Consider the following 26,354-nt stretch of genomic DNA (forward strand, 5'->3'; position numbering starts at 1 on the left):
AGATAAAAGTAAGCCTCAATTTATTACACTACTTTTCTGCATAGATGGGAACCCAGGCCATACTATTGATCGTCCAGGCGAAAGTCAGGTGGCCATGACTTTATTTCTTTTACATCATATTTTTGTATGAAAAGGTATGTCAATAGTACCCTTAGGAAATAAGAGTATTCTTTTGAGTCCTAGAGGTACTTGGGTACTTTTATCATGTAGGTTCTATCTACCTCAGTGAATAGATTTCTTTCTTTCTTTTTTTTTTTTAAAGATTTTATTTATTTATTCAAAAGAGATAGAGACAGCCAGCAGAGAGAGGGAACACAAGCAGGGGGAGTGGGAGAGGAAGAAGCAGGCTCATAGCAGAGGAGCCTGACGTGGGGCTCGATCCCATAACGCCGGGATCCCGCCCTGAGCCGAAGGCAGAGGCTTAACCGCTGTGCCACCCAGGCGCCCCAGTGAATAGATTTCTTACCTTTAAATTCAAGCTTTTTTTTTTTTTTAAGTGGAAAACCATAAATATATGAAAAAACAAATATACTGAAGAAATTATCTATCTGATTGTATTCTCTATCAGTCTAGGAAATTATTATACTATTCCAGCCTTTATAGAAATTTCCTAAAATTTTAACACGGAGCCTCCCCTGTATTTTCTGTCAGAGTGTGTGTAGTTTTACAATAACGTTAATGGATTTTAGGATACTGCATTTAATTTTATCTATGACATTTTCATAATTCAATCTGTTGCCCCCAAATCAAAACAAATGTACTTTTGGCTTATCTGTTAGTTTGAATCATCTATATCATTCCATCCATACTCAGTTGCTGACATATATTCACCATCCACCATATGAAAGGTACTGGCTTAGTTGTTCAAAGAAGCAAGGGTTGGAAATAGAATGTTTTTTGTTTGGTATTGTTTTCAACTATGAAATCATAATGAGTTCAAATGAAAAATGACAATGTGTTGAGTAGCTGTGTTTTTATTTATTTATTTATTTAATTTATTTATTTTTAAAGATTTATTTATTTTAGGAGAGAGAGGGAGAGAGTGCACAAGTAGGGGGAGGGCAGAGGGAAAGGGAGAGAATCCCAAGTGGACTCTCCGCTGAGCTCAGAGCCCAACGTGGGGCTTGATCTCACAACTCTGAGATCACGACCTGAGCAGAAATCAAGAGTTGGTTGCTCAACTGACTGAGCCACCCAGGTGTCCCAGAGTAGCTGTGTTTTTAAAATCCAGGCTTCTCTTTGTTACTGCTCAGAAAAAATGAAGAATTACATGATGTACATCAATCAGTGCTATCTATTGCGAGTCTAAGACCACTTTAGATTACTTTGAATATTTGAAAACTTGGAAGTGTTCAGACAGGTTATGTTTCCATGTAATTGTCTTACTACTGTATCACGCAAGGGTGTGGTTGCAGATGATGGAAATCACTCTACTCTTTAAGAAAAAAAAAAAATTTAACCTAAGGAATTAGGTGCTTGCTAATCATTGGAAAGGCTGGAGGGTTAGACTCTAGGCCGATCCTCAAGGAATGGCTTCAGAATGACACGGCAGAACTGGCCATCGAGGGAACCACTACTGTAGTTACGTTTAGGAAGCTGGAGACTCGGGAAATCTGTATGTGGACTGCTGCTTTCACCACTGTAGCCACTTTCAGGAGTCTTGAAGCAACTCTTGTGTTCTGGAATATGCTACCTTAGCTGTGATTCATGATCAGACTGTTGTCAGCACTGTTAGCTTCAAAGCTTTCTGTTGCCTGCTAGATCTACACCAGCAAAACAACACCTTGAGTACTGCTTCTCTCCCACTTAATTTGACTCTGAATTCGGGTCTTACAGAAGTATGTCTAATGGTGAAAACTAAAATGCATGGAGAATGCTAGTTACTGAGGGAGTCTGGGAAATGAAGTTTTTTTGTTTGTTTTTTTAGCATTCTAGCCTCTGCAGTATAGGAAGGCAAATAAAGAGATCCAGAACAAAACTTGGAACTAGCCAGTTGCTGTATCTACTACAAATGCTCTTTTTAAAATTATTATTATTTTTAACATTTTTAAAATTTAAATTCAGTTAATTAACATATAATGTATTATTGGTTTCAGAGGTACAGGTCTATGATTCATCAGTCTTATATAATACCCAGTGCTCCGTACATCACATGCCCCCCTTAATGTCCATCACTTAGTTACCCCATCCCTCCATCAGCTCCCCTCCAGCAACCCTCAGTTTGCTTCCTATGGTCAAGAGTGTCTTGTGGTTTATCTCCCTCTCTGGTTTTGTCTTATTTTTTTTTTTTCTCTTCCCCTATGATCCTCTGTTTTTTTCCTTTAATTCCAAATATCAGTGAGATCACATGATAATTGTCTTTCTCTGATTAACTTATTTCACTTAGCATAATAGTGTTTATAGTTCCATCCACATCATTGTAAAGGGCAAGATTTCATTTTTTTGGTGGCTGAGTAATATTCCATTGTATATATAAACCACATCTTCTTCATTTGTTCATCTGTTGATGGACATCTAGGCTCTTTCCATAGTTTGGCTATTGTGGACATTGGGCTGCTATAAACATTGGGGTGTAGGTGCCCTTTCGGATCACTACATTTGTGTCTTTGGGGTGAATAACTAGTAGGGCAATTGTTGGGTCGAACTACAAATGCTCTTTTGTTATTCCCTATGATTGCTAGAAAATAATCTTAAATTTAGAATTCGACTGATTAAATGAAGGAAACAGTTTTCAGTTATAGGCCATGTATGTTGCATTTAGGTCTCCATGTAGATTTTTAAAATAGATTTTTTTTTTGTTTTTGTTTTTATTATCTAAGTCTGCAGAAGAACACCTAGTAATCATTAATTACATGGTCAGATGTGCCAGCTGGAATAATTCAGGTATCTATGTGTATTTATAGTTTAAATCCCATATGTCTTCTCTTTAGAACTTGGCTATCTTTTGAAATTAAAACTTTTCCCACTGGTAGTTATGCTAGTGCATTTAATTGAGATTATTTTTTTGGCATAGAGGGCATTAAGTAGAGCAAATGGAGCATAAGCAGTACTGGTTGAGTAAACAATAAATTAAAGAGTCTGTAAAGGTTAAATAGCTTACTCTTGAATATTCTATGAAGTAAATTTTCCTTTCCATGGTGCACACTGTCAGGACAACTGGCCTAGCCCAAAGTCAGAAAGGCAGAATAAACTGATAAAATGAAACATTTGAAATGAACAGGCCTTACTGTTAAATGTCCCGACTTCTAAGGCCATCTGTTGAATATCTTATTTATAAATGAAGAAAAAGATTTGTAGACTTGATTGCTATAAATGTAACTACTGTATTACTTTCATCTCTGGAATTAGAGGGAACTTCTCTGATTGCTTTTCCTAAAGGCATCCCCTCTTCCCTGGGACCCTCTGTTTTGTTGATCATCTTTAACATTTGTTAATCATCCTTCAATATTCTCATAGCACTTATCATGATCTTATTTATTTTTGTTTATGCATCGTCTCTTTACCTCATTAGAATGCAAGCTGCATGAGGATAAGTGCTTTGCCATGTTCACTGCCCCCAGAACATACAATAGCCTGGCATGTAGTGGGTGATGAATATTGGGACAAATGAATGCAAGGGGAAACTGCATTGAAATAGCAATCAGAAGATCCAGCCATAAAATTCAGTAGGAGACTGCCTGTTAGCATGATGCCTGTATGCTCTGTGCGGTTGGGAGATACTATCTGTCCTGCTAAACTTTGTATATGTACAGCTGAGCATGGGACCCGGCACCTAGCAGATTTTTTAAATAAATATTTGTTGAATAAATTATCTAAGCATGACTGTGGCCATTAGACCTTTTTTATGTTTAGTTTCCTATTTCAAGGTGAAGGGGGGGATCAGATAATCTTTAAGTCCTTATTTATTAATTTGAGAGAGAGAGAGAGAGAGCACGCGTGTGTATGCGCTAGCAGAGGGGGAGGGGCAGAGAGAGTGGGAGGAGAGAGAAAGAGCATCTTCAGCAGGCTCCATGCTCAGCTCGGAGGCCCTAACGCCTGGCTCATCTCAGCACCCTGAGATCCTGACCTGAGCTGAGATCAAGAGGTGGGGTGCTTAACCAACTAAGCCACTCAGGTGCCTCTTTAAGTCCCCTTTTAGATTTAATATTCTGTGATCCTAGATCTATATATACTTTGGTTAGGTTAGTTGTGTTTTAGTTTTTTGTTTTTTGGTTTGAATCCCCAGGAGAATTTTCTGTGGTCTGTTCTGTTGAGCGAGTTAAGCATTCCATGATTTTTATTCATATGTAAAATGAATTAATTAAGGACATAAAATTTGCCTTTATTCAAGAATGTTGACATTAGCAATATACGCTGAATGTCTAATAACCACATGTCTTGAATGAGATATTTCTCTCTATAAGCACAATTTATTAAATAGCAGTTATATAGTGAGTTAATCTTATACTTTTACAAGATTTCTTGTTTACAAAACCACAAATCAGAAGAAAAAATGCTTTGCCATGCCATATGCTGTAATTTTTATTCTGAAAAATAAGTCCTCATTGTTTGTGTGGCCTACTCCAGCTGTAGTATAGTTGGTTGAAGATGCTTGTTCAATGACTGTAGGAAGAGATAGCTCCAGTGGGCATTTAGCTCGGATGCTTCTACTGTGGGCAGCTCTGTGATTGTAGGAGATCATTCTTCCTTTAAGAAGGCTTGTCCATGAGGAGCGCTTGTCTGACTCAGTATAAAGAGCATGCAATTCTTGATCTTGGAGTTGTGAGTTCAACCCCCATGTTGGATGTAGAAATACTTAAATAAATAAAACTTAGAAAAAAAAAAAAGAGCTTATTCATGAAAATAATTAACGGTGTTGGTAGTGGTTTATAAATTTGTATATGTTAGAAGCAAATGGAAACAAACTATATGCCAAACATTTGGTATATCTTGATATAGACTAATATGCAATCTATAAACCTGACGGTGAAAGAGGTATATTTATTACTAAAGAATAATATTATACTGCTAAATGGACAAAGAAGTTCTAAAACTATGTAGAGTGTGACAATGTTGTTATGAAAAATATATGGGTAAAAACTGTCTGGAAAGGTCAAAGATAAAATATTAAGGCATTGTTGGATGATGGAATTGGAGTTGATTTTTTTTTTCAAAGATTTTATTTATTTATTTGACAGAGATAGAGACAGCCAGCAAGAGAGGGAACACAAGCAGGGGGAGTGGGAGAGGAAGAAGCAGGCTCATAGCAGAGGAGCCTGATGTGGGGCTCAATCACATAATGCCGGGATCCCGCCCTGAGCCGAAGGCAGAGGCTTAACCGCTGTGCCACCCAGGTGCCCCTGGAGTTGATTTTTAAATTTATTTATATTTAAAATTTTTTTTATCCAAATTAGCACTTGTATTATAAGAAAATGATTACCAAAAATTTCTTCTATGAATTATCAACTAGGTGTTCTATTCAAAATACACAGGCAGAATAAATGGTAAAGTAAAAAAATTATGTCTTTTTTTTCTCTGCTAAATTTGACTAGGTATCTTGAATTATTTTGTGGATAATTTATTGGGAAGTGATATTTGGTTGTGAGTAAAATTCATTTTGTTGGAACTTGCCCAAATCTCAAAGTATAATAATATTTATTGAAATTATTTTATTAAGAGCAATTGTAATATTGTCCTGTGACTTTTCTTAGTAATTGTGTAATAATAAAGTTACGTTTATGATACACTAATTTATTTAGTTTTTTCAATCAGTTCCATATAAAACATTTGTTTAGTCTATTGACCTATCACTTTTACCATAAACTATTATTCATATGTAAGGTGAAATTCATTCTTAATGATGTGGATTTTTCAAGATGTAAACTTCTTTAATTTTGTGATCATGATATTAAATATACATCAAGTGTAATTTAGAATACATACTTAAGATATAGTCATTTCTTTTTTTTTTAATTAAAAAAAAAGATTTTGTTTTTTCATTTGAGAGAGAGAGAGAGAGCACAAACAGGGGGAGAGGCTGAGGGAGAGGGAGAAGCAGTCTCCCCACTGAGCCAGGAGCCCGATACGGGGCTTGATTCCAGCACCCTGAGATCGTGATGTGAGCTGAAGGCAGACGCTTAACTGACTGAGCCACCCAGGTGCCCCGGATATAGCTGTTTCTTTCAGGATCTTAAAATTTGAGGAAATGGACAAAGTATGGGCCATGCTACTTAATATGAAAATTCTCCTGTCCAGTTTTGCCTTTTCATGTAGAACTAGGCAGAAGGGCTAAGGGGTGCACTTGACAGTTATACACATGGGAAAATTTATAGGACTGGGAAATTTCAGATGAGATAATAGGAGACCTTAGACAGAGGGCCTGGCAGAGCCAAAAGTGGCACCATAGAGCCAGGTTTCTAATTTTCTTTAATCTAAAGTAATTTCCTAGGGGCATCTGGCTGGCTCAGAGGAGTGTGCAACCCTTGATACTTGGGGTCATGAATTTGAGCCCTTTGTGGGGTGTAGAGATTACTTAAATAAATAAAATTTTAAAAAAATAATAAAAAAATTAAACAAAACAATTTCCTAACCTTTTCTCTTTTTTCATGACATTGATATTTTTGAAGAATATAGGCCAGTTGTTTTATAGACTATTAATTTTGAGTTGTATGCTTCAGTTTTTTAAGCATGTAACTTTATATTTTAGTTTCAAAAACATGGGAATATATAAGAAAGAAAGCATTCATCTATGATCCTGGTACCCAAGAATGCTATTGACATTTAGGCAAACTTTCTTTTCCCCCCTATGAATTTATTTTTCTACATAATTTGAATCCTTCTGTATATGCAGTTTTTGTATCTGATTTTATGAGAATTACCCATGTCATTGAAGGCTCTTTGAAAGCATATTTTTAGTAGCTTCCTTATAGTCCTTGTTACAGTTACACTAACATATATTTAAATACTCTCTTATTGTTGGGCATTTAAATTGTTTCAGAAGCTCAGGACATTCCAGTCTTGAGTTTTGGGGCCTCTTTCCAGGTAAGGATTTGCTTCTCTTGATATGCCAATGTATTTGTCTGCTCAGAGTGCTTGTCATACCATCTGCAGTGACAGTGCGTTGTCATTTTCTCAGCCTGACTTCTGGGAGATCACAGGGAGTTGAATACAGCTGAGTTAAACAGATGTTCGACTTGGCTACATCTTTGAGGTCTTGCCTGGTTTCAGTCTTTTTTTTTTAAGATTTTATTTATTTATTTTCCAGAGAAAGAGAGAGAGAATGAGTGAGTGCAGCAGGCAGAGGGAGAAGCAGGCTCCCTGCTGAGCAAGGAGCCTGATGTGGGACTAGATTCCGGGACCCTGGGATCATGACCTGAGCAGAAGGCAGATGCTCAACCAACTGAGCCACCCAGGCATCCCTTAAACAAGCTTTAATTCAGTTTATTTTTCTTGTATAAAACTATGTGGTGGCCACAGCAGCAGCCTGGTGTGGGTCTTTACAATATGGTCAGTGAATACCTGAGAGGGAGACTTGGTGAACATGGTCTCTTTCCACATGTCAGGGGCGAGACAGCTGTAGTTCTTCTAAGTGGTGTCAGAAGCGGCCGTGGCAAGTTGCCCTGGGTGGCGTTGCAGCTCCTGGCTGAGATGTAGCAGTCATCAATACGGGCCATCATCAGGAGCTTCTTGGACACAAGGGCTGAGACTGTGCCCATGGGGGTGGCAATGAGGTGCAGCTGCGCAGAGCCACAGCAGCTGGTCTCCTTGCCTGGGACAGTGTGGGGCTTGCTGATCTTGCTCCTCTGGTAACCTTGCCACATGGGGATGATGGAAAGCTTGGCCAGGATGATGGCTCCAAGGATGGCAGTGGCTATCTCCATGGAGCACTTAACACCCAGACTGACATGTCCACTGTACCCTCCGGTGGCAACAAACGTCTTGAATCTGGTTTGCTGGGCAGCACGGGTCTTCTTTTGCACAGGCATAATCTTCAAAACCTCATGCTTGAGGGATGCCCCCAGGAAAGAGTCAGTGACCTCAGATTCCCTGATGGGCAGGGAGAAGAGATAGATCTCCTCCAGGGACTTGATCTTTATGTCCTTGACCAGGTGGCCCGGCTTGGTGATAGGATCCACTCGTAGTCCTCAGCCTTGCCTCCGCAAGCTCCACAAGCTCTGTGGCCTCCACCCTGCCCCGACCATAGCTGCAGCTCTGGCCCCACATGCTGCTGCTGTGGCCTTCCATTCCGGGGCCCCTGAGCCCTTCCAAAGCACTGGCATCATCTGCCATTTGGTGTTTTCTCAGAGAAGCTGGTTTCAGGCTCAGTGAAACTCCTTGGGGTCTGAGAGAGAGAGTTTCTGGTCGGAAGAATACTCTGTGGTTTCCCAGCAGAAACAGTAGCCCGTCGGTTGTGAGTTGGTTCTGGTGTTGTCTCTGGGGGATTTGTATTAATGACGGAAGAAGCAGAGGTTGGTTAAGTCTTATCACCTTCTGAAGTGGCTCTTTTCCTCAGAATAAAGGAAAAAAATATGCATCGTCTTCTCTGTGATTCTTTTCCTAACAGTGCCTTGTAATCCTCCATGCTGGACCCCGCCTGGTTAATCACCTGCTCTTCTGACTCATCCAGAAATGTAATCCGTAGGTCCATATTGCAGCCCTCATGTTGTACTGTGTTCTCTTGCATACAATTCTGGCTTCCCTACAAGGCTTTCAGTTTTCTATCAGTTAGACTTTGCACTGCAACAAATCACATCAAATCTTAGTGGCTTAGAGTAGCAGCCATTTATGTAGCTCATGATTTTGTGGAATCAGCAGTTTGGTGGTGCTCAGCAGAGCTCAGCTGATTTTTGCTGGGACTCACTTATATGGACAGCTGCTGGGTCAGAAGAGGCTGGCTGTTTGATGATTGGGACACCTCAGTTATTCTCTTGTGGTTTCTCATTCTTCAACGGGCTGGTGAACTTGTTGACATGAGGGCTGCAGGGTACCCAAGAGCATCAAGAGGGCAAAACCTTAATGTGCAGAAACTTTTGAAATTTCTGCTTCTGATACAATTGCCACTGTCTCATTGTCTAAAACAAGTCCAATGGCCAACCCCAGGGTCAGTGTGGGAGAGCACTATACAAGGGCATGGATAGAGGATGTGTGAACAAATGGGGCCATTCTTGTAGTCAACCCATGACAATTTCCTTGATGTCAGGATTACATTGTACCCATCTTTCTATTCTTAGCTTATACGATGAGTTTGGCGTAAGGTAGGTGCTTGGGAAATGCTAAAGTGGTGTGTACAGTTATCTGAATCCGTTAGTGTGCCCCCAAACTTGAGTAATCTTTGGGATACAGAGAGAGCATTAAGGCAGTGCTCTAGGATGCTGAACTTTAGGGGACTCTGCTGTTGGCCGACTAGTAGTTGGAGACGTCAAGGATGTGCCAGTGGGCCAGAGATGTCCCACCTAGAGATTACGCTCTACCTTCCTCTAAATCCTGTTCCAAGGAAAATGGACTCCACAATTCTCTACCTAAATAGCCTTAAGTTGCTTTCAGGACCTGTGTAGGTCTCTCTGTCTCTCTCTCCCTTTTTTTTTTTTTTTTAACTAAAGGAAGACTGCACCAATGTCTACCTCCGAGGTACAAAAGATGGCCAAGGGGTAGCATTTGCACGGTGAGGGTTAGAGTGGATGGACCTTAGACTTTGGGTTGGGGTACCTATAACCTTGGTTTGGTACCTGTAACCCTTTGCCTTGGACTGCAGAGGTTGGGAGGCGGCCTAACCAGGGATCTTAAAAGGCTATTGACAGTTGTGGGACCCTTCCAGGGGCTGGACTCGTCTTAATCTGAATTCTGGGAGTTTTGATTAAATCAAATAACTTCAGGAATATAATGAACTAAAAAACTATGAAATAGCTTTTTAACTTACTTATTGTATTTTATGGCAGTAGATGGATGTGGTGCTTCTTTTGTGAGATTATGAACTGAAATGTTGGTTCCTGTTAATATATGGTAAATTTGTGAGATTATAATCTCTCTTTTAGGAAGTGTGTCAAGTTGCTCAGCTACTTTTCCTCTATAAATGTAAAGTCTCTTATTTATAGTCTAAATGATAAGTCTACAGAGCCTCCTGGATAGCGATAAAGTGAGTACCGGGGTGACTGGCTGGCTCAGTTGGTGGAATGTGCGACTTAATCTCAGGGTTGTGAGTTTGAGCCCCATGTTGGGTGTAGAGATTACCTAAAAATAGAATCTTTTAAAGAAAAAAAAATGAGTACCAAGTCACGTGGGACTTTAGTATTTACAAATTTAATGTGTATGGGCTAGAGGGGAACATAAAAGTTCAGCATAGTGAGGCATTTAAAATAGTTTAAAGAGATAGAAAGCTTGGGGGCAAAGCAGATACAGGTATACCTCCGAGTTATTGCGGTTTCAGGTCCAGACCATTGCAATAAAGTGAATATCACAATAGCATGAGTCAAATGAAGTTTTTGGTTTTCTGGTGCATATAAAAGTTACGTTCACACTATACTGTAGTCTATTAACTGTGAAATAGCATTATGTCTAAAAAATGTACATACCTCGATTAAAAATATTTTATTGCTGAAAAATGCTAACCATCATCTGAACTTTCAGCAAGTTATCTTTTTGAAGGTAGAAGGTCTTGCCTTGATGTTGATGGCTGCAGACTGATGAGAGTGGTGGTTGCTGAAGGCTGGGGTGGCTGTGGCAATTTCTTAAAATAAGACAACACTGAAGTTTCCTGCATCAATTGACTCTAAATTTCAGGACAGTTTGTAGCAGGTGATGCTGTTCCATAGCATTTCACCACAGTAGAACTTCTTTCATAATTGGAATCAATCCCTTCAAACCCTGCCACTGCTTTATCAGTTACGTGTAGGTGGTGTTCTAAATTCTTTGTTGTCATTTCAATAATCTTCACAGCATCTTCACCAGGAGTAGATTCCATCTCAAGAAACCACTTTCTTTGCTTATCTGGAATAAGCAACTTCTCATCCATTCAAGTTTTATCATGAGATTCCAGCATTTTAGTCCCATCTTCAGGCTCCGCTTGTCATGCTAGTCCTCTTGCTCTTTCCACCACATCTGCAGTTACTTCTGCCTCTGAAATCTTGAATCCCTCAAAGTCATCCATGAGGGTTGTAATCAATTTCTTCCAAACTCCTATTCATGTTGCTATTTTGACTTTTCCTATGAATCATGAATGTTCTTAATGGCATGTGGAATGATGAATCTTTTCCAGAAAGTTTTCGATTGACTTTGCCTAGATCCATCACAGGAATTACTATCTATGGCAGCTCTAACCCTATGAAATGTATTTCTTAAATAAGGAGACTTGAAAGTTAAAATGACTACTTGATTTATGGCCTGCAGAATGGATGCATTAATCACATCTTACATCTCCATCAGAGCTCTTGGGTGATCAGCTATACTGTCAATGAGCAGTAATATTGTGAAAGGAATCTTTTCTGAGCAGTAGGTCTCAACTGGGGTTAAAATAGTTTTCGATAGGCCTTAACAATATTTAGTAAACCATGTTGTAAACAGATGATGTACTGTTATATAGGCTTTGTTGTTCCATTTCTAGAGCACAGGCAGAGTAGATTTAGCATAATTCTTAAGGGCCTTAGGATTTTCAGAATGGTACATGAGCGTTGGCTTCAACTTAAAGTCACCAGCTGCATTAGCCTGTAATAAGAGAGTCAGTGTGTCCTTTGAAGCTTTGAAGCCAGATAATGACTTCTCTAATTATGAAAGTCCTAGATGGCATATTCCAGGAGACTGTTTCATCTACACTGAAAATCTGTTGTTTAGTGTAAATGACACATAGTTTTGGAATAGAGGTGAGATTTGGTGGGGTGGGGTCCGGAGCCGAAGTCCTAGAAAGAATTCTTGAGATGTCTTTGGTGCAAATTTATTAAAGCACGGGAATAGGACCTGTGAGCAGAAAGAGCTGCACTAGGGTTGTGCGGAGCAATTGATTATATACTATGGGGCTGGGGGAGGTAAGGAAAAAGGGAGGTTTTCCAAAGAACTTACATATGCTAAAGAGGACCTACAAGATTCTGGAGGCCTTGCCATAGTCAAGTGAAGGTTGTTTTCCCCTCTAGTAAAGCATTAACATTAAGACAGTTGGGAGCTTCAGAAGAATGTCATACATATCCTGCCCAGGAGTGGGGCAGGGGGAGGGTGTCAGTTTATGCTTTGTCTGCAGTTAGCCTTCTGCTTCCACATCATAACCACCTTCATTCATTGTCGTAGCTGGATCTGCTGGAGAACTTGCTGCAGCTTCCACATCAGCACTTGCTGCTTCACCTTGCACTTGTATGGTGTGGAGATGGCTTCTTTCCTTACACCTCATGAACCAACCTCTGCTGGCTTCAGACTTTTCTTGTGCAGCTTCCTCACCTCTCTGAGCCTTCACAGAACTGAAGAGAATTAGGGCCTTGCTCTGGATTAGGCTTTGGCCTAATGCATTCTCTTAAGAGAATGTTACGGATGGTTTGGTCTTCTATCCAGACGAGTAAAACTTTCTTCATATCAGCAATAAAGCTGTTTCACATTCTTTTCTTTTTTTAAAAATATTTATTTATTTATTTTAGAGAGAGGGAGAGCCCGTGCAGTTGTGCACATACCATGAGGAGGGGGCAGAGGGAGAGGGAGACAAGCAGACTCCCTGCTGAGAGTGGAGCCCGCTGTGGGGCTTGTTCCCAGGATCTCGAGATCATGACCTAAGCCAGAACCAAGAGTTGGACGCTTAACCAAGTAAGCCACCCAGGTGCCCCAAGCTGTTTCACTTTCTTATCATTTATGTATTCAGAAACGCACTTTAAATTTACTTCAAGATTTTTTCCTTTGCATTCACAACTTGGCTGCCTGGGACAAGAGGCCTAGCTTTTGGCTATCTCAGCTTTCAGCATGCCTTCCTCACTGAGCTTAATCATTTCTAGCTTTTGATTTAAACTGAACAATGTGCAGCTCTTTCTTTGACTTGAACACTGAGAGGCCATTGTTGGATTATTAGTTGGCCTAATTTCAGTATTGTTTTGTCTTAGGGATTAGGGAGGCCAGAGGAGAGGGAAAATGACAAGGAACAGTCAGTCAATGGAGCAGTCAGAAGGCATACAACATTTGTGGATTAAGTTTGCTGTGTTCTTATATGGATGCAGTTTTTAGTGCCCCCAAACAGTTACAATAGTACCATCAAAGATCACTGATCACAGATCACTGTAAAAAATATAACAACAATGAAAAAGTTTGAAATATTTTGAGAATTAGCAAAATATGACATAGAGACATGAAATAAGCAAATGATTTTGGAAAAATGACTCTGATAGACTTCCTTGATGCAAGGTTGCCACAAACCTTCCATATGTAAAAAATGCAGTATCTGTAAAGTGCAACAAAGTGAAGTGCAGTAAAACAAGGTATGCTTGTATAACAAACAACTGGGGGGACTTGTGTTACTATGGCTGAAATGAATTTCAGTGATGCTTTCTTTTTTCTCCTCCTTTCTTCTGCCTGCCTCCCCCTTCTTTAAAGAATCCCATTGGTCAGTAACTTGTTACATGGAAAATTACCTTTGCCTTTGTTATTTACATTATGCCTTTAGGAATTTTGGAATGATATGGGAGTCCTTAACGAAGAGTTAGAATCAAAGCTTATTGTGTTCTGTCTATGGCTTGAATTTAAAATAAGAAAGGGCAAACATAAAAGTTTTAGTCTTATATTCTGAGGATTAAGTTAAGAAATCATCAGTGATGAGGGGCGCCTGGGTGGCACAGCGGTTAAGCGTCTGCCTTCGGCTCAGGGCATGATCCCAGTGTTATGGGATCGAGCCCCACGTCAGGCTCCTCCACTATGAGCCTGCTTCTTCCTCTCCCGCTCCCCCTGCTTGTGTTCCCTCTCTCGCTGGCTGTCTCTATCTCTGTCAAATAAATAAATAAAATCTTTAAAAAAAAATCATCAGTGATGAGCATGTGTCTAGTAATTTCATTTACAAGCCATTTGATTAATGACTACACTATAAATATTTCTTCAGATTTGCATAGCTCTCTTAAATCTGAATTTTTTTTGCAATTCTGTTATCATCTTTTCTGGTTTAATGTTTGAAACTCATTACATGTCTTCTTACTAGAAAGTTATTTCCCATTGGTTATAGTAGAATTATATTTTAATGTGATGTGATTGGATAATAACACATTATCATCAAAAGCAGGAGAAGGTAGATTTATCAGGCTATTAAATTATAGGAGATGTTATTGCTGTGAGAGAAAACCCAATTACCTCTGGGCTGTGGACAAGGAATTTCCTATTTCCTACTGGAGATCTAAAATTGATTATATTCAGGCTAGTAGATTCACGCAGTTATTCCTAGAATCACAAAATTCTAGAGATATTAGGACTTTAGAAGTTATCTAACCCTACACCCTCATTTAAAAAATGTTGTATGGGGATGCTGGATGGCTCAGTCGTATGGGGATGCTGGATGGCTCAGTCGGTTAAGCGTCTGCCTTCGGCTCAGGTCATGATCCCAGGGTCCTAGGATAGAGCCCCACCTCGGGCTCCCCGCTCAGCGGGGAGTCTGCTTCTCCCTCCACCCCTCACCCTGCTGTTGTGCTTTCTCAGTCCTTCACTTGCTTGCTCTCTCATAAATAAATAAATAAATAAATAAATTAAACAAAATTAATCTTTAAAAAAATGTTATTCAGGTGAAAGTTCTCTTGCCCAAGGTTACACTGGAATCAGAACCCAAAGGCCATAATCGCCCTGAGCTAGTGACCATTTTCTAATGGTCTCTTCTCTGTTTATACAAGGTATACATTCTGAATAAATAAAGAAATTTTTAAAAACCAACAAAACAAAAAATCTGGGCTGGAGTCCTACATCAGGCTCCTTGCACAGTGGGGAGTCTGCTTCTCCTTCTCCCTCTCTCTCTCTGTCTGTCAAATAAATAAACTCTTATACAAGGTATACATTCTGGAGGCAGAATCTTTTAAAATTTGATGTCTGATATTTAAAAGGTTTTCTATAGTTTTCATGGTTGCATCAACTATAAAGCCAATTCTTAGTCTTTTTTTTTAAAGTAAGTTCTTTGATTTACCTTATTATTGCCAGAGTGTATCAGAGTAGCAAAATTGTTCCATTCTTTCTCTTCTTTTTTTGGTGTAGTTGACATACAGTGTTACATTAGTTTTAGTTATAAAACATAGTGACTGCACAGCTCTCTATGTTACCTGTGCTCACCTCAAGTGTAGCTATTGATGTGATGTGGCCTGGGAGTGAACGGTCCAGAAAGAATTCTCGAGACGTTTTCTGGGTAAAAAGCTGTTTTTTATTAAAGTATGAGGACAGGACCCTTGGGCAGAAGGAGCTACTCTGGGATTGTGAGGAGCAATTGATTGTAAGCCTTTCAGTTGGGAGGGGCAGAGATAAAGTAAGTATTCAAAAGGATTTTTGTGTGTGGATGAAGACTTGCAGCATCCTGGGATCAACTGGAGGGAAGGTAGCCTTTTGCCTCTAGCAAAACATTAACATTAAGGCAGTTGTGAGTACATTAACATTAAGGCAGTTGTGAGTTCCTTGAGGAATGTCACTCCGTTGGTCTCAAGTACTCGTCAATGCACTGCAAGGTGTAAGGAAATTTAATTTTATCTACATTTCTTTTGCCTTTGTTCTCCTAATCAGCTACTACCTGTCACCATGCAATGCTATTACAATACCAAGAACTATAGTCCCTATGCTGTACCAATCATTCCATTCTTTATGGATCTTTTCCCAATGAATTGTGGGACCCATAAAAAAGGTAACTCTAATATTTATTTTTGTTGTGCTTTATTTGCTTGATTAAATAGGTGATTCTTTCACAAAATTTCTACTTTTAACATTTCTTTGATAATTTATAAACACATTTATGCAAACTACATATGTATAAATGTGTAAATATCTTATCAATATTTGAAAAGATTGAGATTTATTCATTTGCTGTTAATATATTATAACCAAATTATTAAGTTAAGGTGTGTCCTGCTAATGTAGTTTTTTCCCATTGTCTTTTCTTCCCAATTGAAACAAGTGGAACCTTTAGAATATATATATAAACCAATCCTTACAATCTGATTAATTTTAAAAAGGGCTGTGATTCTATTATGCTCTCTGTGATCTATCTTATATTTTAATACCCATGTGGTTAAGAAATTCTTGGTTATCTTCTGCTTTCCTTTCCTTTTCTTTTCCCTTAGTATTCATTTTTTTTCTTATTATATTTCCTATAGTTAGAAATCAGCTGGTTATTATCATTATATGCTAAGAATGTAGAGGGATTTTTGTTTTTCTTTATGATTAGGAAAAACATTTGCTTGTGAAGTGTGAAGAAATCATAATGTTTTATTTGCAATAAAGTTTTGAAGCCAGTTCCCGGGTTATACAGTGAAAAGATAGTGGAGCTGGGAATAAAACCAAGGTCATATGAAATTCATTTTTCTTAGTGCATGGGAAATAACATTACTTCCCCAGAGAACAAATGCTGTAGGTATTAGAAACAATTAAGGGTTTTTGGGCACCTGGCTGGCTCAGTCGGTAGAACATGTGACTCTTGATCTCGGGGTTGTGAGTTTGAGCCCCATGTTGGGTGGAGAGATTGCTTAAAAATAAAATCTTAAAAAAACTCACATAATTAAGAGTTCTTTTTTTTTTTTTTTAAAGATTTTATTTGGNATAAAACCAAGGTCATATGAAATTCATTTTTCTTAGTGCATGGGAAATAACATTACTTCCCCAGAGAACAAATGCTGTAGGTATTAGAAACAATTAAGGGTTTTGGGGCACCTGGCTGGCTCAGTCGGTAGAACATGTGACTCTTGATCTCGGGGTTGTGAGTTTGAGCCCCATGTTGGGTGGAGAGATTGCTTAAAAATAAAATCTTAAAAAAACTCACATAATTAAGAGTTCTTTTTTTTTTTTTTTAAAGATTTTATTTGTTTATTCGACAGAGGTAGAGACAGCCAGTGAGAGAGGGAACACAAGCAGGGGGAGAGGGAGAGGAAGAAGCAGGCTCACAGCAGAGGAGCCCGATGTGGGGCTCGATCCCACAATGCTGGGATCACACCCTGAGCCGAAGGCAGACGCTTAACCGCTGTGCCACCCAGGCGCCCCTAAGAGTTCTTAATATAGATGATAATACTGGCATAGATGCAAGAAATAATAGGTATGGGGAACTTGTAGCATCTTATTGTTGGCTGGAAGTCTGATTCTGCTAAAAGAAGAGGAAGGCATTATAATGGAAAGGACCCCTAAATAGGTGTCAGTTTCCACTTGCTTGGCCTTGTGGCCTTAAGTAAATAATTTAGCTGTTTTTAGCCTTCAGGCAATAACACCTGTCTTTCCAAACTTCTAAGTTTATTGTGAGGATTAAATGTGACAATGCATGTGAAAATATTTTGAAAATAGTGCTATATAGATGTGAGTTAGCACTAATCCAGAGCATCGGATGCATTTTCCTTTTGTCTTGCCAAGAGTGTCATCTCTTTGAAGGTAGACCAAGGCAGTGGAGAAAATTAGAGTTCTGTATCTTTTAATGACTAATAAAGAATATATTGGTGATATGGCCTTAAAAGGAATTCTGGGAACGTTGACCTTATTAGAGTTTATAATGTCAAGGCAAGGTGGTACTGCATATCATTTTTCAAGAGGAGATTTTGGGGTGCCTGGGTGGCTCAGTCGGTTAAACATCCAAATCTTGATTTCCACTCAGGTCATGATCTCAGGGTTGTGAGATCAAGCCCCACCTGGGGCTCCATGCTGGGCGCTGGGCATGGATCCTGTTTAGGATTCTTTTTCTCCCTCTCGCTCTGCCCTTCCCCCACCCCTCGCCTGAGCTAATTCTCAAAAAAAAGAAAAAAAAGAAAAGAAAAAGAGAAAGAAAAGAAGTAGATTTTAAGAAGTTAAGAGAAAAAGTAGGTATTTTAAAGAAACTGTGACCTATGAAGATGGTTGATAATGAAAAAATGAAATTCTGATGATTTAGTCGTGAATCATTTAAACAGTAGAGAAAGGTTTAGGGGCAAGGTATTTTATCTAACAAGGCCAGCGATATAGACAACTTTCTGAGCACAAAAGTCGCAGGAAATATACAAAATATCAAGGAAGGAGCATGTAACTAAGGAAAAATACAAGAGTAGCATTTATTTAAAATGGAGTTGGTGACTTTCCCATGTAGTACAATCGGCTTTAAAATATGCATCTAATAGAACATATTTCAAAGTTAGAAGAGTGGCTACTAGCTAGCTACTCCTTGGCTATGGCTGGAAAAGAATTCATATGAAAGTTTAGTTAGGTTAGTGTCATGGAGGCTAAAATTGGGAATTAGCTGGGGTTTATAAGAAGGTTAGGGCAAATAAACCAATAAAAACAAGTTAAAGATAGGAGAAAGGACTCGTTTGTTTTTTAGAATTGAAGCTCCTTCCAGAAAATAGTTGAGGATAAGGTTGCTGATTAGGGAAGGTGAAAGCCTCTTTAAAATTATTCTTACTGGAAATACATTGCAGAGACTGACTGAATATTCACCAGGGATAGTTGTAGGAGGTGAAACATTTGGGTTTAAATGTCTTTCTTTTTAGCATTATTATTTACTATATTTGATGCAGCCACTGTGCATGTGTGGATGTCTGGGTGTGTTGTAGTACATCCTTATCTGAATTTAACCCTCATTTTGTGTTCCTCTGATTAGGATTTACCAGTCACAGTTTGTAGATTTTTAGCGATACCGAATGCTGAGAACAAAGGTATAAGAAAAAATTAATGAGAAAAACCACGTTTACCAGCCCCTAGTCTCCAAACCATCCCTACTTATTTGTAGTAGCATCAATGAATCAAATGATGATCATGGGTACAGTTCTTCAGATATATGTTCTCAGTGTAGGGATCTATCATTAAAGGACCAGAGGAAGAGAGAGGTAGCTGAACATTAAGAGTACCTTATAATGTCTGGGCATCCCGCATCAAACCTCTCTTCCAAAGCTGATATGCTATGTAGTATCTTAAAACGAGCTATTTATTTGGCTGTGCATTCTCATTTACATTTTATGTTCAAATGCTTTATAGCTCACATCAAAAGAGAAGAATAGAGCCTGGCAGCAACCCCTTTTGTAAGGCCATATTTAAAGCTTAGTTTGATATTGTACTGTAAGAGGGATGCTAAAAATAATGTTCATAGTGAATCTGTTTTCCAGTTTTATTTTAAGATTTGGTTTTTAAAAGCTATCTTCAGCCTTGTATGTAAGTACTTATTCCATGAATTTATATAGAAGTAGCATTTCTGGCCAAGTAGAAAAAAATGACTAGTTGATTCATTTTCCTAGAAAACCAACAGATGCTTTCCTAGAGATAAAACATAATCAAATTTATTTAAAATTGACTTGGTGACTTTCCTGTAGTAAAACTGTCTTTAAAATATGCATTTAACATAACATATTTAAAGTTAGAACAATGGCTACCAGGTACTCCTTGACTCTGAATTAAAAAGAATTCATATGAAGTTTTAGATGTCAGTTGAATTAACTTATAAGCGACTTCCAATGGGGAAAGAAATTATTAAGTTGGCACTTTTTTTTTTTGGACACTGCTTCTACAAAATAAATTTGAAATTTATACAGGGGTCTTAGTTCATGCTAGAATAGTGGTAACTCCCAATTCTGTATATGTGTGTATATGGAGGGGAAAGAGTATGTATAAATCTATCTAGGAGGATATCTTTTTGGTCTTGATTATTAGACACTAATCATAGAAGCAAAATGTAAGCAGTGATCCCTCCTGAACTGAAGGTAAAATAACAATGGACATAGTTTATAAAAGTCACTCTACATAGTTGTTGAAAAATCTGGTTCTTAAAAATACATTAGTTTCTGAAAATCTTTCCATGTAATTGAGTTTATATGGTTTTGCAGCCAAACTGCTGGGACAGCCAACAATCTACCAAGAGTGGAAGAGTATCAAAGTGAAAGGGCCACAATGATCAAAACATCAGATCTGAGTTTCCCATTTGGAAAGTTGGAGGTGGTTGATACCGATATATAGTATTAGGAATGAGGGTGGAGCTATAAATTGGATAATCATCATATGCAGTAGATAGCTCCTCCCGAATTAATTTTAAATATCTTTTAATTTTATAACACTTTTATTAGATTTATAGCAAAATGACAAAGATAGTGCAGAGGGCTCCCGTAGACCCCACACCCGATTTCTGCCATTGTTAAAATCTTACACGAGTATGGTACATTTGTTACAATTATCAAACCAATAGGAATGTATTTTTTTATTCATTAAAGTCCACATTTTATTCATATTTTCTTGGTTTTTACCTCCTGGCCTTTTTCTATTCCAGGATCCCATCCAGGGGATAGCATATTGCACTTGGTGATCATGTCTGTTTAGGGTCTTCCTGACTATGACAGTTTATCAGACTTATCTTATTTTTGATGATATTGATAGTTTTGAGGAGTACTGATGAGGTATTTGGTGGAATGTCTCTTAATTGGAATTTGATGTTTTTATCATGGGGTCATATGTTTTGGGTGAAAGACTACAGAGGGAAATTGCCCTTTTCATTACATCAAATCAGAGGTACATACATTATTGGAATGACTTACTACTATTTTTTTAAAAGATTTATTTATTTATCTTGGAGAGAGAGGGTGAAAGCACACACATGCTGATGTGCACAGAGGGGAGGGGCAATGGGAGAGGGAAAAAGAGAATCTCAAGCAGACAAACCACTGAGTGTGGAGCCTGATATAGGGCTTGATCTCAAGACCCTGAGATCTTGACCTGAGTGGTAATCAAGAGTCACACTTAGCCAGCTGAGCCACCCAGCATGACTTGTTACTATTGATGTTGACCGTTAGCATCTGACCGAGGTAATATTTGCCAGGTTTCTCCCTGTCCCTACTGTAAACTTTGGGAGGAAGTCACTACATTTAAGGAGTAGGTGTTCTTCTCCTCTTCCTTGAGGGTAGATTGTTTATGTAAATTACTTGGAATTCTTCTGCTTGGCAGACTTGTTTCTTCTTCTCCATTCATTTATTTATTTTGTCATTTATATATATCCAAATGGAAATCATGGATATTTATTTTATACTTTGGGTTATAATCCAACACTAATTTATTTATTTTGTTGCTCAAACTGTTCCCTTGGGAGCTCTTTCAGTTGGCTCCTGCATCCCTTTGACAAACTTCCATCATTGTGTGTGTGAATATGTGTGTTTTGAGCACTTCTTTACTTTCTATCACTGTAAGATGCTTCAGGATCATCTTTAATATTTCCTGCCCTAGTTCCAGAATCAGCTATTTCTCTAAGGGGCCCTCATTCCTTTTATGGAGAATGGCATTAGAAACCAAGATCTGGATGGCCTGCTCATTGCTACTCGTATGTAGTTGCTTCTAGGCCCTCTCCGCTGACAGAGCTGGGAGATATATATGTGTGTATATATCTGTATATATATAACCTGTGTATGTACACATACTTATAAATATTTCTGTATATGACCATCTGCATTTATGTTAAACAAGTTCATATTGATATCTCCAACTCGAATCTATTACCACATGGATAATTCTAGCCTACTCTTCTTGCTTATCTGTAGTTTCTCATTCCAACAGTAAGAAACTTGGCTCCCGCCATCCATTTATTTAGGTAATTGTTCATTCCAGTACACATGTATTGCAGTAACAGAATTGTTAACTTCTATCCCTGGGGGTGGGTGGGGAGTTGCAGCTTTATCAGCTTGGAATACGGTGGTTAAATGCAATTCCTTTTTGCCTTTACTCTTGCAGATTTCACTCATTTCCACTTATTTAGGTCAGTGCTTCCTCCCTCTACACCTTTCAGTGAGGTTGTTTCATAAATTCGTAATACAGTTAAGTGCATTTTGTCACATTCTGCATTCCATTCTGGGGTCGTTAATGATTAAAAAAATGCATGCTTTCAGGTTCACTCTTTGTGCTACAAAGTTTTATGGGTTTTGACAATGTATAGTATCATGTATTCATCACTACAGTGTCATATACCCAAAATTATTTTTAATTGTTAATGTTTGATCAATTTTGATTAAAAAATCCAGTGGTTTTTGGAGACTTGATCTAATATAATTTGAAATGTGTATTATTTATATGCGGGTACATAAAGTAGCTAAAACTTAAATGAGTTTTAGGTTATCATAAAGATATCTCATAATCTTAAATATATAATTATATTTTACATATTTAATAAGCACTATGACAAAATTCCTGTAATTTTTCTGGTACAACAGTCATGTCAGACGGTTGCATTCCTTAATCCTCTCCAAATTATTTGCATTTTCAAAGAAGAGTAGATATTCATCCAAATATGTCCCATCTGGTGTTAGGATTTTAGGCAGTGTTAACAATGAATTACAAACTAGTATGCAGTGTTGGGAAATCTTGCTTTCCAGGGCCAGACTCCCTGACTTATACCTTAGTGTATTGCTTTATTTCTTGATTCATTTTTAAACCTTCTTCGAGTCTTAGTTCTTTTGGACCATCTTCAAGTGATCCCCAAGCCACACCTTCTTTATGAAACAGGGCTACATTTCTTCATTGAATAAGTAATTTTTGAGCATCTTCTATATGTGTGACATTGTGTTAGGTAGGGGCAGAGTTCCTAATTATAAATCAGCCAAAATGGTGGCTAAAATGCTCTTGGAACCAATGGCTCCCAGACTGCTAAATTTCTTTCTTTTTTTTTTTTTTAATATTTTATTTATTTATTTGACAGAGATAGAGACAGCCAGCGAGAGGGAACACAAGCAGGGGAGTGGGAGAGGAAGAAGCAGGCTCATAGCAGAGGAGCCTGATGTGGGGCTCGATCACATAACGCGGGGATCACGCCCTGAGCCGAAGGCAGACGCTTAACCGCTGTGCCACCCAGGCGCCCCAGACTGCTAAATTTCTTAAGTCAGTTAAAAAGCAAGCAAGCAAACAAACCTCCCCCCCCCCCACAAACTTTGGCAATGGATATAAAGTTGCCATCTTTTTTTTATATTGTCAAGTGTGTACATTAAAAATGAACAACAGGTAAACAAAAGACAAGTAATACTTTCATGAAGTAGGATTTGTTTGCCCCTTCCAAATGTCTAATTTAAATTTCATACTCTGTTCCTTTCGCTAATTAATGTAAACTTCCCCTCCCCCAATCCTTTATTTCTCAAACAACTTAAGCTATTATCCTACCCCACAGATGTCAAGGGTAGACCTTTATTATTATTTATTATTATTTTTTAAATTTATTTAAGGGTAGACCTTTAATGAGTAGAACAGATATCAGACTTGACAGTAGTGAATAATCATGTCTGTCTTTTGTCAGTCTTTTGACTCTAAGTACGGGAAATGCTGTGGAAAATTGCTTCTTTGGTTGAAAACCTAAATTAGTACATGCTATTCCATAGTGAATGCTTGCTTAATAAATACCTGCTAAATGAATAAAAAAATGAATCTTTTCTCATCATCTCATTCATTAATGTGAAGATAGATAGACTCTAACATCTGACAGGAACTTCCTTTACTGCTAACAATCTGGAATTTTCTATATTTTATAGATGAACATAATAAAAATATGATCTTTGTTCTAATTGGCCAGTGGTAGAATTTAACCTTGGTTTTCTGACTTTGTTGCAACCTTTTTTCTGAATAAGAAATTATTTTAAAATCAGGACATTTTTTTTTTTTTAAGGTTTTATTTATTTATTTGACAGAGATAGAGAGCCAGCGAGACAGGGAACACAAGCAGGGGGAGTGGGAGAGGAAGAAGCAGGCTCACAGCGGAGGAGCCTGATGTGGGGCTCGATCCCACAACGCCGGGATCACGCCCTGAGCCGAAGGCAGACGTTTAACCGCCGTGCCACCCAGGCGCCCCAAAATCAGGACATTTCTTATTATTGTTTTCATTTTGAACCATGTTTCACAAGTAAGCTTTTTATAGAGCATACCATGACATTTTGTGGATTTAGTGATCCTGTAAGTCTAGCTCCATCATCTCTAAGACCAAGTAAGACTGAGATTAAAAAGAAACTATTTTAAGTATTTAGGATATAAATAAAAACTGGAATATGCTTATGAAGGTTTCGAGATTTCTAGAATTTAATCAAGAGCATTTTCAGAAAGTTGTTTCGCCTTATTAAAGAAATACAATGTTCATCGAAGTATATTTAGAAAACACAGATAAAATGATAAGGAGATAAAAATCGCCCATAATCTCGTCACCTAGAAGTTAACCACTTTTAATATTTAGGCATAGATTTGTCTTATATTATACTGTTATATGATTTGAATATGTAATATATAGATACATACATGTATTAGATATCCATTTAGGTTTGCTAACTTGATTTTTCACTTAATAGAGAGTGATTTTTTTTCATATTAATTATTCTGTTACACCATTCTCAATGATTACTAGTATTCCATTGTATGATAGGTCCCCTCTTTTTGGATATCTGTACAGTAGTCCCTCCTTATCCATAGTTTTGCTTCTGTGGTTTCAGTTACCTGCAGGCAGCCACGGCCTGGAAGCAGACGATCCTCCTTCTGATGGATCATTAGAGGGTCAGTAGTAACTTCATGCCGTGTCACAATACCTGTATCATTCACAGTCTTCGTCTCATCATGTAGGCATCTTGTCATCTCATATTGCAGGAAGAAGGGTGAGTGAGGATAGCACAACAAGATATTTTGAGCGAGAGACCACATTCACACAACTTTTACTATAGTATATTGTTATAATTATTCTATTTTAATTATTACTTGTTGTTAATCTCTTACTATACCTAATTCATAAATTAAACTTTATCATAGGTATGTATGTGTAAGAAAAACAGCATATATAGGGTCCCATATTATTCATGGCTTCAGGCATTCAGTGGGAGTGTATCCCCCATGGATAAGGGAGAGACTCATATAATTTCCAATCACAATTTCATTTTAATCTTGTTAATTGAAGAGAAGGTTATGCTATTCACTTTTTAGGAGAAGGGGATGATGAGGTGTCTTTGAAGCTAAAGTGAGGTAGGGCAGCAGTGCCCTCAAATGCGGTGAACCACTGCTCTGGGACACTTCTCTGCTGGCTCGCCTGGCTGGGCTGCAGGCCGGCCTAGGCCTGTTTGTTGTTAGTCCAGTGGAGAGAGCAGTGGCCGCAGTGGCGTCAGCAGGAACAGAGCTGGCTTCATCTCTGCTCTTTGTGTCGGATGTGGTGCTGGTGTGTTGTCCCCGCTGCTGCCATGTGATGGCTCGTAAGCAGCACTACACACAGGATCTGTAACTCCCTTTGAAAGCTCTATTGTGAGATGCTGCTGAGTTTTAGTGCAGGGGAGGTTTTTGCTAGTGTGTTGCTTTTGGTTTCTTTCAAATGTGAATGTGCCTTCCTCTAAAGAATCCTAAGTAAGGAAAGCACTAGTTTTGAGACAGCTAGAAGATGAATTAAATTATCCTTTACTTGAAGCCTCCTGTAATAGAACAGTAGCATAATAGAAAAGTAAATGCTCAGATTTCTTTGTCTACTTTGCACTGCAGTTAATCACCATAAGAGAAGTGAGAAATAAGAGAGTGGGGTGGGAATCAGGGACGGTTTCGTAAGTGAAATGATATTTGAATGGGACAATCAAGAATGGGTAGTATTTTGAGAGTAGTAACAAATGACAAGGAAGCACAGAAATGTGGACAATGGAAGTTATCCAGGATTTGATTTTTTATTCATTCATAAAACATTGATTGAGGGCCTGTGGTGTACCAGGAATTATACTAAAATTTGGATACATGAGGATGACATGGTTCCTGCTTTCTAGGAGTTAACAGTATGGTTGGAAAGATGGAAAATAGATGAACATAACATAGTTGGCTCTATAAGATAGGTTTCTACAGATAATAAGGAATTCAGAGTAGTACTCAGCCTCGGCAGAGTAACAGAAGTCTTGTAGGGGCTGATTGCTGAGCTGAGTCTTGAAGAACATGGGGAGCTGGGGGAAGGGGACTCCAGGGAGAGGAGACTCCAGGTGGAGGAGACTGTGCAAAGGCAAGGGTGTAAGAAGGAAGATTGGACCTCCAGAGCGCCGCAGAGAGTTCAGCATACAGCAGAGGAGGAGATTGCCAAGTGGAGGAGGATTGGCAATACATACTTTACGAGGGCTTGAGTTAAGACAATAAGGGGTGGGGAGATAATGAAGGAGACTTCCAGATTTTTGCTTGGGTGGTGGTGCCATTCACTATTACAAAAAAAAAAAAATAAATAACCACAATCAAGGAGGAAGAGATTGGGACAGCAGTGTGTTCTGTTTGGGGGCATGATGAGTTCAGAGTGCTTG

The 26,354-nt window shown here is 38.5% G+C and overlaps 1 protein-coding gene and 1 pseudogene across 9 annotated transcripts in view; one reads left to right on the forward strand and one right to left on the reverse strand.

Annotated features, from left to right (window-relative positions):
- DNM3 (dynamin 3) overlaps positions 1-26,354 on the forward strand; it is a 532,818-nt gene that overhangs the window by 33,527 nt on the left and 472,937 nt on the right. The window lies entirely within an intron of this gene.
- Positions 7,420-8,268, reverse strand: LOC105234468 (annotated as a pseudogene).

This window comes from Ailuropoda melanoleuca, chromosome 8 (assembly GCF_002007445.2).
Source record: "Ailuropoda melanoleuca isolate Jingjing chromosome 8, ASM200744v2, whole genome shotgun sequence".
Classification (NCBI taxonomy): Eukaryota; Metazoa; Chordata; class Mammalia; order Carnivora; family Ursidae; genus Ailuropoda; species Ailuropoda melanoleuca.